The 9,581-nt window shown below is 34.4% G+C and overlaps 1 long non-coding RNA gene across 1 annotated transcript; it reads left to right on the forward strand.

Annotated features, from left to right (window-relative positions):
* Positions 1–6,788: 6,788 nt before the first annotated feature.
* On the forward strand, positions 6,789–8,313 carry LOC150034286 (uncharacterized). Its single transcript, XR_016531232.1, has 2 exons — positions 6,789–6,884; positions 7,984–8,313. It is a non-coding gene; the product is annotated as an uncharacterized LOC150034286 (long non-coding RNA).
* The last annotated feature ends 1,268 nt before the right edge of the window (positions 8,314–9,581 follow it).

The following is a 9,581-nucleotide window of genomic DNA, read 5'->3' on the forward strand; positions in this document are numbered from 1 at the left end:
AATTTTCTACCAATGATCTCTTCCTAAAAACTTTTCTACCACTGACCTTTTGCTCATGCGAAATTCCAAAATTACCCCTAGTTTTTTAAAAGCCTTCAGACCGCACCACATTTCTTCTTCCTTCAACGATTTCTTCAGCCCTTCATTCAATGTGCATTCAATGTGTATTCAATACACCACCAACATTCTACCAAAACATTTATTCCCAACTAATATTCTTCCAATAACATTAAAGAAAATGGAACGTCACTCTCATTATTCACTTTCTGTCGTCGAATTCCCCACAAAATTCTTTCATTGTTCTCTCGTAGCTTTCTCTTAGAGTTTCAGCCCAACATCTTCATTGATCGCTTTTATCGTCAGATTCAGTCCACATTTCTTCTTCCTTCAATGGTTTCTTCAGCCCTTCATTCAATATATGATTTCTTGTCCCATATCACTTTCATAATAAGTGTCGTTTAACATTAAATTACAATACGATCGTTTATACATTACTATGCGATCGTTTATACATTACTATGCGACCGTTTATACATTACTATGCAATCATTTACTATGCAATTGTGTATAAATTACTACAAGATTGTTCATAAATTACAATACGATCGTATAGCAAATTATAAACGATCGTGTAGTAATTTATACATGATCATTTAATAAATTATAAACGATCATGTTGTAATATATACACAATCGTTCATTACAATATAAGTGTTGTTTAGCATTAAATTACAATACGATCGTTTATACATTACTATCGATTGTTTATACATTACTATGCGATCGTTTATACATTACTATGCAATCGTCTATAAATTACTATGCGATCGTTTATACATTACTATGTGATCGTGTATAAATTACTACACGATCGTTTATAATTTACTATACGATCGTGTAGTCGTCCCCTCTACTGATCGAACCCCCCGGAAGAGTTTCCGATTCAATCTACCTTCTAGTGGTAACCGATTACCTTCAATTCCGTGGCTAGTCTGCGCTCTTTGGACTTTTCAAACTTAGCGAACTGAAACCCTTTTTTATTCCTTCAGGACCCTGAAAACAAACCTTAACACAAAGTCAATCTCAGCACAAGAGCCTTAGTCGGGATGCATAGGGAAGTCAACCTACGAGCACGGAAGGTCGTATAGTAAATTATAAACGATCGTGTAGTAATTTATACACGATCACATAGTAATGTATAAATGATCGCATAGTAATTTATAGACGATCGCATAGTAATGTATAAACGATCGCATAGTAATGTATAAACGATCGTTCAATTATCAATGATATTTTTATCCCATTGTAGATCAATGACGCTATTTCACATCTTTATACGATTTGATGGGGATTGGGATGAGTCCGGAAGAAATTATGTTGGTGGTCATATGAAAGGTTTGAAAGTAAAAAATGATATAACAGTCAGTAGATTAGTGAGTATGATGCACCAATGACTGAATATTGATATGGATATTTTTGATATACACATCAAATGTTGCTATAATCTATTGGTCTCGACTTCCTCAATTGACATAGTCGACGATGAAGATCTTAACTTCTTTTTAGAAGGCATTGATGCATCTCGAATGCCGTTATTTGTATTAATTAAACTTTACGAAAGTTATGGAGTACACACAGACAATATATACTAGCATTGCAATCCAATTGATCAACCCAATCCAATTCATACCATGTCTTCACTTGATGATCATATTGAGCCATGTAACTTGAGGGATGACCGAAGTGAAGCTTGATTTGGTCAGAACAGTGAACCCAGATGTACTTCACAATTCGATACTGAACATGGATATGGACAATCTTCAGGACTACAAACTTCTCCAACACCTAACATCCATGTTCCAACCCCACCTACTCCCGTTTCACCAGTTTTGATGCCTTCAGTTCTAATGCATTCCACCGTTCCAACCGAACCATTTATTGATATATCCAGACCATCAGAGGGCCCATCGTAGGACGACCTCATCACAATATCTCATGACTGTCTAAATGACAAGGATATAAAGATCGGTTAAATTTTCTTTTCGAAATATAACTTGTTAGTTAAATTATCGATGTTTGCAATAAGAAAGAACTTTGACTACCGTGTAAAAAAGTCAACAAAGAGCTTGCTAACTATCTGATGTTCGGTGGAAGAATGCAAGTGGAGGGTCTGTGCAAAAAAAATGAAATAAAGTGATTCCTTCAAAATGACGAAATATCTTAATGAACATACATGTTCTCTTGAAATGAGAACTGGTAATCATCGGCAAGCAAAAAGTTGGGTTATTGGACACTTAATCAAGTCCAAATACGAACAAGTTGGTCGAACGCCGCTCAAGGGATATAATTGAGGATGTCCGACGGGATTATGAAGTGAACATAAGTTATGGACGGGCTTATCGCACTAGATAGTACGGATTGGTGTATGCACGAGGGTCGCTAGAAGGATCATATACTATTGTTAGGGCATATGACAAGGCACTTAAGCTTGTAAATCCAGGTACGATATTTGAGGTTGAGGTAGAGGACGGACAATACTTTAAGTATGTCTTCATGGCACTTGGTCCGTGTATCAAGGGTTTTCTAAACTGCATTCGTCCAGTAATCATTGTTGATGGGACCCATTTGCATGAGAAATACAAAGGTATGTTGTTAATAGCAATGTGTATCGATGGCAATAACAACGTATATCCTATTGCCTTCACTATTGTAGATGTGAGAACGATACATCATAGACTTGGTTCATGACTCATTTGAAGGCTTTGATAGGAGATGTTCTCAATTTAGTGATTATATCAGATCGTCAGATGTCAATTGTAAAGGCTGTTGCAAGTATATTCCCTGATGCATTTCATGCCTTATGTATATACCATATTTGGAACAATTTGGTTGACAAATTCAAGAATAAGTACATAATCCCACACTTCTACCTAGTGGCGAAAGCTTATAGAATGTCTGACTTTCAGATGTATTGGGCTAAACTCCATCAATATCTTGGTGTGATAGCCTATCTTAAGAAGGTTGGATTACAACGGTGGGCAAGGGTTTATCAAGTCCATTATAGGTATGATAAGATGACGAAAAATATAGTAGCATACCTCAATGGAGTGTTGAAAGATGTTCGAGAACTACCAATCACAAAGCTATTAGAGCATATCCACGAGTAGCTACAAGGTTGGTTCTATATCCGACGTACACATATAATGGCATGCACAAACATTGTAACTGATTATGTAATGAGTACTCTTAAGGAATCAGAATTGATGTCTAGAACATATCGTGTTTCCCCGGTGGATATGCATATAATTAATGTGAACGATGGATATTTGGTGGGGGGGGGGGGGGGGGAGGGTTTGGTTGATCTTCGTTCACGGACATGTATGTGTATGGAGTTTAATTGCCTCGAGATCCCGTGCTCCCATGCAATATCTGCAGCGACCCTAGGAAACATTAATGTTTGAACATTATGTGCAAAATGGTTTACATTTGAGTGTGTGCTTGCTGCTTATACCAAACCAATCTTCCAAGTCGGACACAGTCAAGAATGGGTTCGAACATCATATGTTGGAGATTTTGAACCAATTCTACCACCGCAGAAGGTAACAAGTGTAAGTCGACGTCAAACTGTCAGGATACCTTCAATTGGAGAGGAGCCACGACAAATATACACGTGTACACGATGTGGTCAAAGAGGACGTAACAAGAAAACGTTCAGACAAACATTAATAACACCTGGCACTGGCCCATCTAGACTAAACAATATGTAAATTTCGCTTCTTTTTTTTTTTGTACAACACCAATTATATTGTACAAATTTATACTATACAATATATAATTTTAGCACAAATTATACTGTATAATATGTAATTTTAGCACAAATTATCTAAACAATCGCTTAGTTATTTGTTTGTTTAGCTATTTATTTGCTTAGTTAAATGTACAACACCAATTGTATTCTACAAATTTAGCAAAAATTTATCTAAACGATCGCATAACAAAAACTAAACGATCGCATAACAAAATCTAAATGATCGCAAAACAAAACCTAAACAATTGTATAACAAAAAGTAAACGATCGCATAACAAATATCTAAACGATCGTGTACAAAAACTAAACGATCGCATAAACATTATCTAAAAGATCGCGTAACAATTAGCCAAACGATCGCATAACAAAATATAAACGATCGCATAACAAAACATAAACGATCACATAACAGATATCTAAATGATCACATAATAGATATCTAAACGCTTGTATAACAAACACTAAAAGATCGCGTAACAGTTAGCCAAACGATCGCATAATAGAAATCTAAACGATCGTGTAACAGTTAGCTAAACGATCGCATAACAGATGTCTAAACATTTGCGTAACAGTTAGCTAAATGATCTCTTAGTATTTTCTATACGATCGCTTAGTAATATCTAAACGTTTGCTCAGTATTCTCTCAACAACCAGGAAATGAACGAAATGGAGGGAGACCCTATCGTTGTAAAGTATTCGTAGAGACGCGCGTTCACCAAACGTTCTGAAGACTTTTTAAAAATTGGGGGTAATTTTAGAATTTCGCAGGGACAAAAGGTCCGTGGTAGAAAAGCTTTTAAGAAGAGGTCATTGGTAGAAAAATTTTTGGGTTTTGGGTCATTTTATGAAATTTTCCAAATAGAGAGAGGGGGAGAAAAAGGATTAGGTGGTTAGATTTTCTTTTTCTCTTTAGAATTTTTTTTTTACACATGGTGAACACTACAAGGAAAGTTTGATATTTTTGAAAAATAAATATTCTTCTTGATATTTAAAGAATATCAAGTAAAAACCTAACAAATCTGACATTGCCAAAATGTCAAGTTTTGTTAGCGTGAAAAAATCCGAAAACTTCCTGAAATTTTATTTTTTATGCTTTTCCTTAACGTTTTTCTTTTTCTTTTTTTTTTTTTAAAGTACATTACTTGATGTTTTTTTCATAAAAATGTCAAGTTTTTAAAAGTTACAAGTGTCAAGTAATATAGATTTTGTAGTATTGTATTTCAGTGGGACTTAATCGCCTTTCAAACTATGGTAGATATTTGTTAGACCCCTAGACCTCAAAATGAACACCTATGGAGGTTCGAGGATGACCAAGGACATCACGACGGGTAGACTGACCAAGAATTGTAGAGGTACCATGTGGATCAAGTCAACAGTTTGACAAGAGCCAAGCAAAGGCCAACCCACTTAAGAGTAGGCAGGTGTGGGACCAAGCAAGCACAAGCCTCGGCTGAGAGGGATGATCAAACAGGCAAAGGCACACCTACAAAGTTGTCGATGGGGTGGAGGAATGAACGCGGCACTAAAAGCCCCACACACTATCCGGGCGCAGAACAATGTCATGAGAGACAACGATGCATGGTGGAAACATCCGATGAAATGGCCACACAGGCATGTGCAGGCCGTGGGGTCGTACATGGGTGCGCACACACTTGCATGCACATGAGCGCATGCACAGTCAAAGCACAGGGGTGTGATGATAGGGGTTGGGGCCGTGCACACAGGGTAGCGCCGAGGTCCACTTAGGCACACCTAGTCTGAGGGACTTTAGGCCCAAATGACACCTTGGAGAAGTGGAGACACACGGATACCATGTGGCACCATCCTAGCTATTCAAAGGGAAGCACGTGGCAGCGAAGGACCTAGTCCACAAACGAGCTGGAGGTGGAAGAGTCAAAAGAGGAAAATGTGGAAGAGTGGAGCCGATTACATAGGAGATGGTGGACATGAACTAGGCAACTACTCTAAAATGAAGGGGAAAGTTACTAGTCATGGCTGAATGGCCCTATTCCTCCGATGAGCGGGCAGTTTTCCCCCCCTCACTAGGGCCACTCCCCTCCATTTTCTCCTGCATTCCCTCCCTTCCATGGTTATATAAGTACATAACTCGGGGCTTATTTAAGCATACACTTTCCTTTGGCATTTTAGTTCTCTCAAATAGAAGTTATTCTTGCAGAGAGAATTAGTTCTTTTGAATCTTGTAATGAGTGGTTTTCATTATCTCATCAATATAATAAAGATAATTTTCACAATTGTCGTGTTCCTTCTTTTCTCCTCCCTAACCTAGGTGATCTTGTGAATCGCCCTTTGAGCTCTAGTAATCGTTTGAATGTGTTGTGCGTAATTTCGAACAAAGGAAAGCTTCTTAGGCCACACGGAAAAAAGGCTGAAAATTCCATATAGGAATTTGACCCGTGACAATATCCATAGTTGAGTGTATACTCTTAGGATATATAACTAGTAAATTAGTTTCTTCTTCTTTTAGTCCAACAACGTAGTCGAAGGGTTTGAACCTCAAACGTCTTAATATATAGTAACATCTTAACTCAAGTGTGGAAAAAAAACCCTAAAACTTGAATCTCTACTTCATATTATTAAACTCAAGAAGAGAGAACAAAATTATCACTTTAGCATCAACAAGTGTGGTTCATTTTAGAAATCATTCTTTTATCATTATTGGAAAAACAATGTATTCAATTAATAAGATGCCATTGAATATGTTATTTTTCTAAAATAATGAAAAAAAGTCGAATATTACATCAGCAATAAGGTGGCGAGGAATCTTAACCTCATATGGCAATAAAATTCATTGTTATTTGATTGAAATTAGATATAGTAATACTACCAAATGTTGAAGTTGGCATATATCTCTGCATGCCTTCATGAAATCTACCCTTAGAGAGTACATATTAGTAAACTTATTTAATGTCCAAAAGCTTATATAATGGGTGGAAAGAAAGAAACTGACCACATCCCAACAAACCATTTTACAATTAGAACATAATGGCAAAGAAACTTAGTGTTAAGTTTGCTTTCATTGCTGTGATGATGATGCTGCTGGCTGTGTTTGCCTTTAGTAATTATTTTCAAGCTCATTTCTTTTTTCACCCATTTTTTGCCCATGATAGTTATATATGCAAAATCTTAAATGTCGATATTTCAATTTTATAAAGATACCGATGGAAATATCGATAAAATAGCTATATCAATAGATAGATTTTTGGGAAAATTTTCTTTTTTGTTCTTAGATTTTGGATCTAGTTTCTATTTGATCCTAGATTTCAATACGATACACTTTAAGCCCATATTTTTTTTTTAATATTTGCGAGTGTCGAATCAGTATTGCGTACCTCGACTAAAACTAGGCCAACCCATGGTAGTTTTTATGGTGATCCTTAGATCATGCCCCCTATTTATCATTAGCTAACCCATGGTGGTTTTAAATTCTTAAGTTTTGAGTTTGGTTTCAATTTAGTTCCTAGGTTTTAAAATGTTAAAACTGTGTATTTAATAAAAAATGAGGTTAAAAGTATAAATCTTGAAACTTAGAATCAAATCGAAACAAAACTCAAATCTCAAGGGTGAAATTATTAAAACCTGGGACTCAATTGAAACAAAACACAAAACTTAAGGAATAGAAGTATAGCATCTTGAAACTTAGAATCAAATCGAAACAAAACTCAAATCTCAAGGGTGAAATTATTAAAACCTGGGACTCAATTGAAACAAAACACAAAACTTAAGGAATAGAAGTATAGCATTTTGAAACTTGAGAACATAATAGACACTAGACCCAAAGTTTAGGGACCAAAAAGCTATTTTTCTCTATACTTTTCAAACAATTGTAAAAGTTAGGTAGTTTTGTAAAAGAATATTAGAATTAACACAAAAATATTACACTCTATTAGGATCAATAAAAGTTCTTTATTATTTATATTACGTCTACATTTCAAATTGCTTCTTTGATATTTTTTTTAATATTTCATCAACTATTTTACGATGTAAAGAAAATGTCGATTCAATACCTTAATAATAATTATTGATGTGTTCAAACTATAAATGTATTAAAATACTAGCCGAAACAGATGATATGTTAATGAAAATTTAATATTTTATTATTATTATTATTTTTTGCAAATGGATATCACTAGAATTTTGGAAACATTTGTTTGCAGTTGAAGGCAAACCATTGAGATCAAAGGGAAGCTCTTTGGCACAAAAGCATTGCAACACCACTGCTGATTGCAAACAACTTTCCTGTATATGCTACTTTCACTCATGCTTATGTGACAAAAGTCTGAGCTCCAACCCTAAAAACATCAATGATAAGCAACTTCAAGAGCTCAAAGGAGAGGATCTCAATAATTAATTAATTAAATGCCAAATCACAACAAAATTTTAAGAACAATCAATATGATAGTTAATGTCTGTGTGGAACTAAAACTTGTTCTTTGAATTCAATAAATGGTGAACAAATAATGATATATATTTGTTTACTTCTAATTTATCTATTATATATAGCTTTGTTTCACTTTTTTGTTTCCCCCCTAAAAGTGCTTAAACTAATTTCATTAAAGATTGCTTTTTGGCCTTAATGTAGGCTGAAAAAAAAAAAAAACTTCTAAACATGATGGGACATGTTAATTAAGATCTCACATTAGAAAGGTGAGAAGACATATTCTTTATAAGATACATGAATTACTTTTCTTATTATCAATTAATTTTGAGATAAAACTTCATGATTATTTAATATAGCGTCCCATGTAATTCAAACAAGTATTATAGATGTGGAAATGAAGGGAACATCAATTCTTGATCTGCATTGTACAATTTTTTTTTTTTTTGGCATTTAGACTAGAAAATCACCATTAATGGCATCTTAAATATACACAAGGTGTGATACATGAATGGAAAGTCTAATTTCCTAATTTCACAGTATATACGTTAACGCCCTCCCTCAAACTTTCTTATAAATTCATAGTCGCTTTATAAATTCTCATAACTTCCACTACTACATAAATTAGATTACTTGACGTTTTTCCAGTGTCAAGTGAAGGGTATACTTGACACTTATAAAAACGTCAACTATTCGGGTGTCAAGTATAGTGTGATATCTTGACTCCAAAAAAACGTCAAGTAATATGTTTCTTGATACAATTTTCATGTTAAGTAAGATAGTACACTTGACATTGGTAGTATGTCAAGTTTATTCGAGTGTCAAGTATAGTTTGATACTCTTTGACGTTTTTTATGTGTCAAGTATATGTCTTTTTGTTTTCAAATTAAATGCCCCAATCGATATTCTCTTTTTCTACCTTGTATTCCAACAATACAATTACATCAAATAAATAAATATTATACATTTAAGATCTATGAACTCAATATATTCACTAAAAATCCATATGTTCAACTATGAACACTCCTCACAAATTACAACAATATTTCTCTTTCACATGTACATGCACAAAATAAAATCTCAACTATTTCTTTTGTATACAAAACTCAACTTTCAACAAACACAAAAGTGAAAAATTGTTTAATAAATAACCTCTCAACAAAGTACATTATCTAATCTATACATTGAACTTTGAAGTCTAAAGATCGAGAACTAAGGGTCAGGCAAGCCATGTTTAAGCAAGTCAACCTGCAAAATAGAATAAAGGGCGATAACATCAAATTTCAAAATATATAAATAAGTGTTAAAATACAACAGCGTAATCCAACTTACGAAAAGTTCAATAATAATGGTTACAAAACACAAATTCCAGAAACT

The sequence above is a fragment of the Benincasa hispida genome, chromosome 8, assembly GCF_027475165.1.
Source record: "Benincasa hispida cultivar pf3 chromosome 8, pf3_genome.v1.1, whole genome shotgun sequence".
In the NCBI taxonomy this organism is placed as follows: domain Eukaryota; kingdom Viridiplantae; phylum Streptophyta; class Magnoliopsida; order Cucurbitales; family Cucurbitaceae; genus Benincasa; species Benincasa hispida.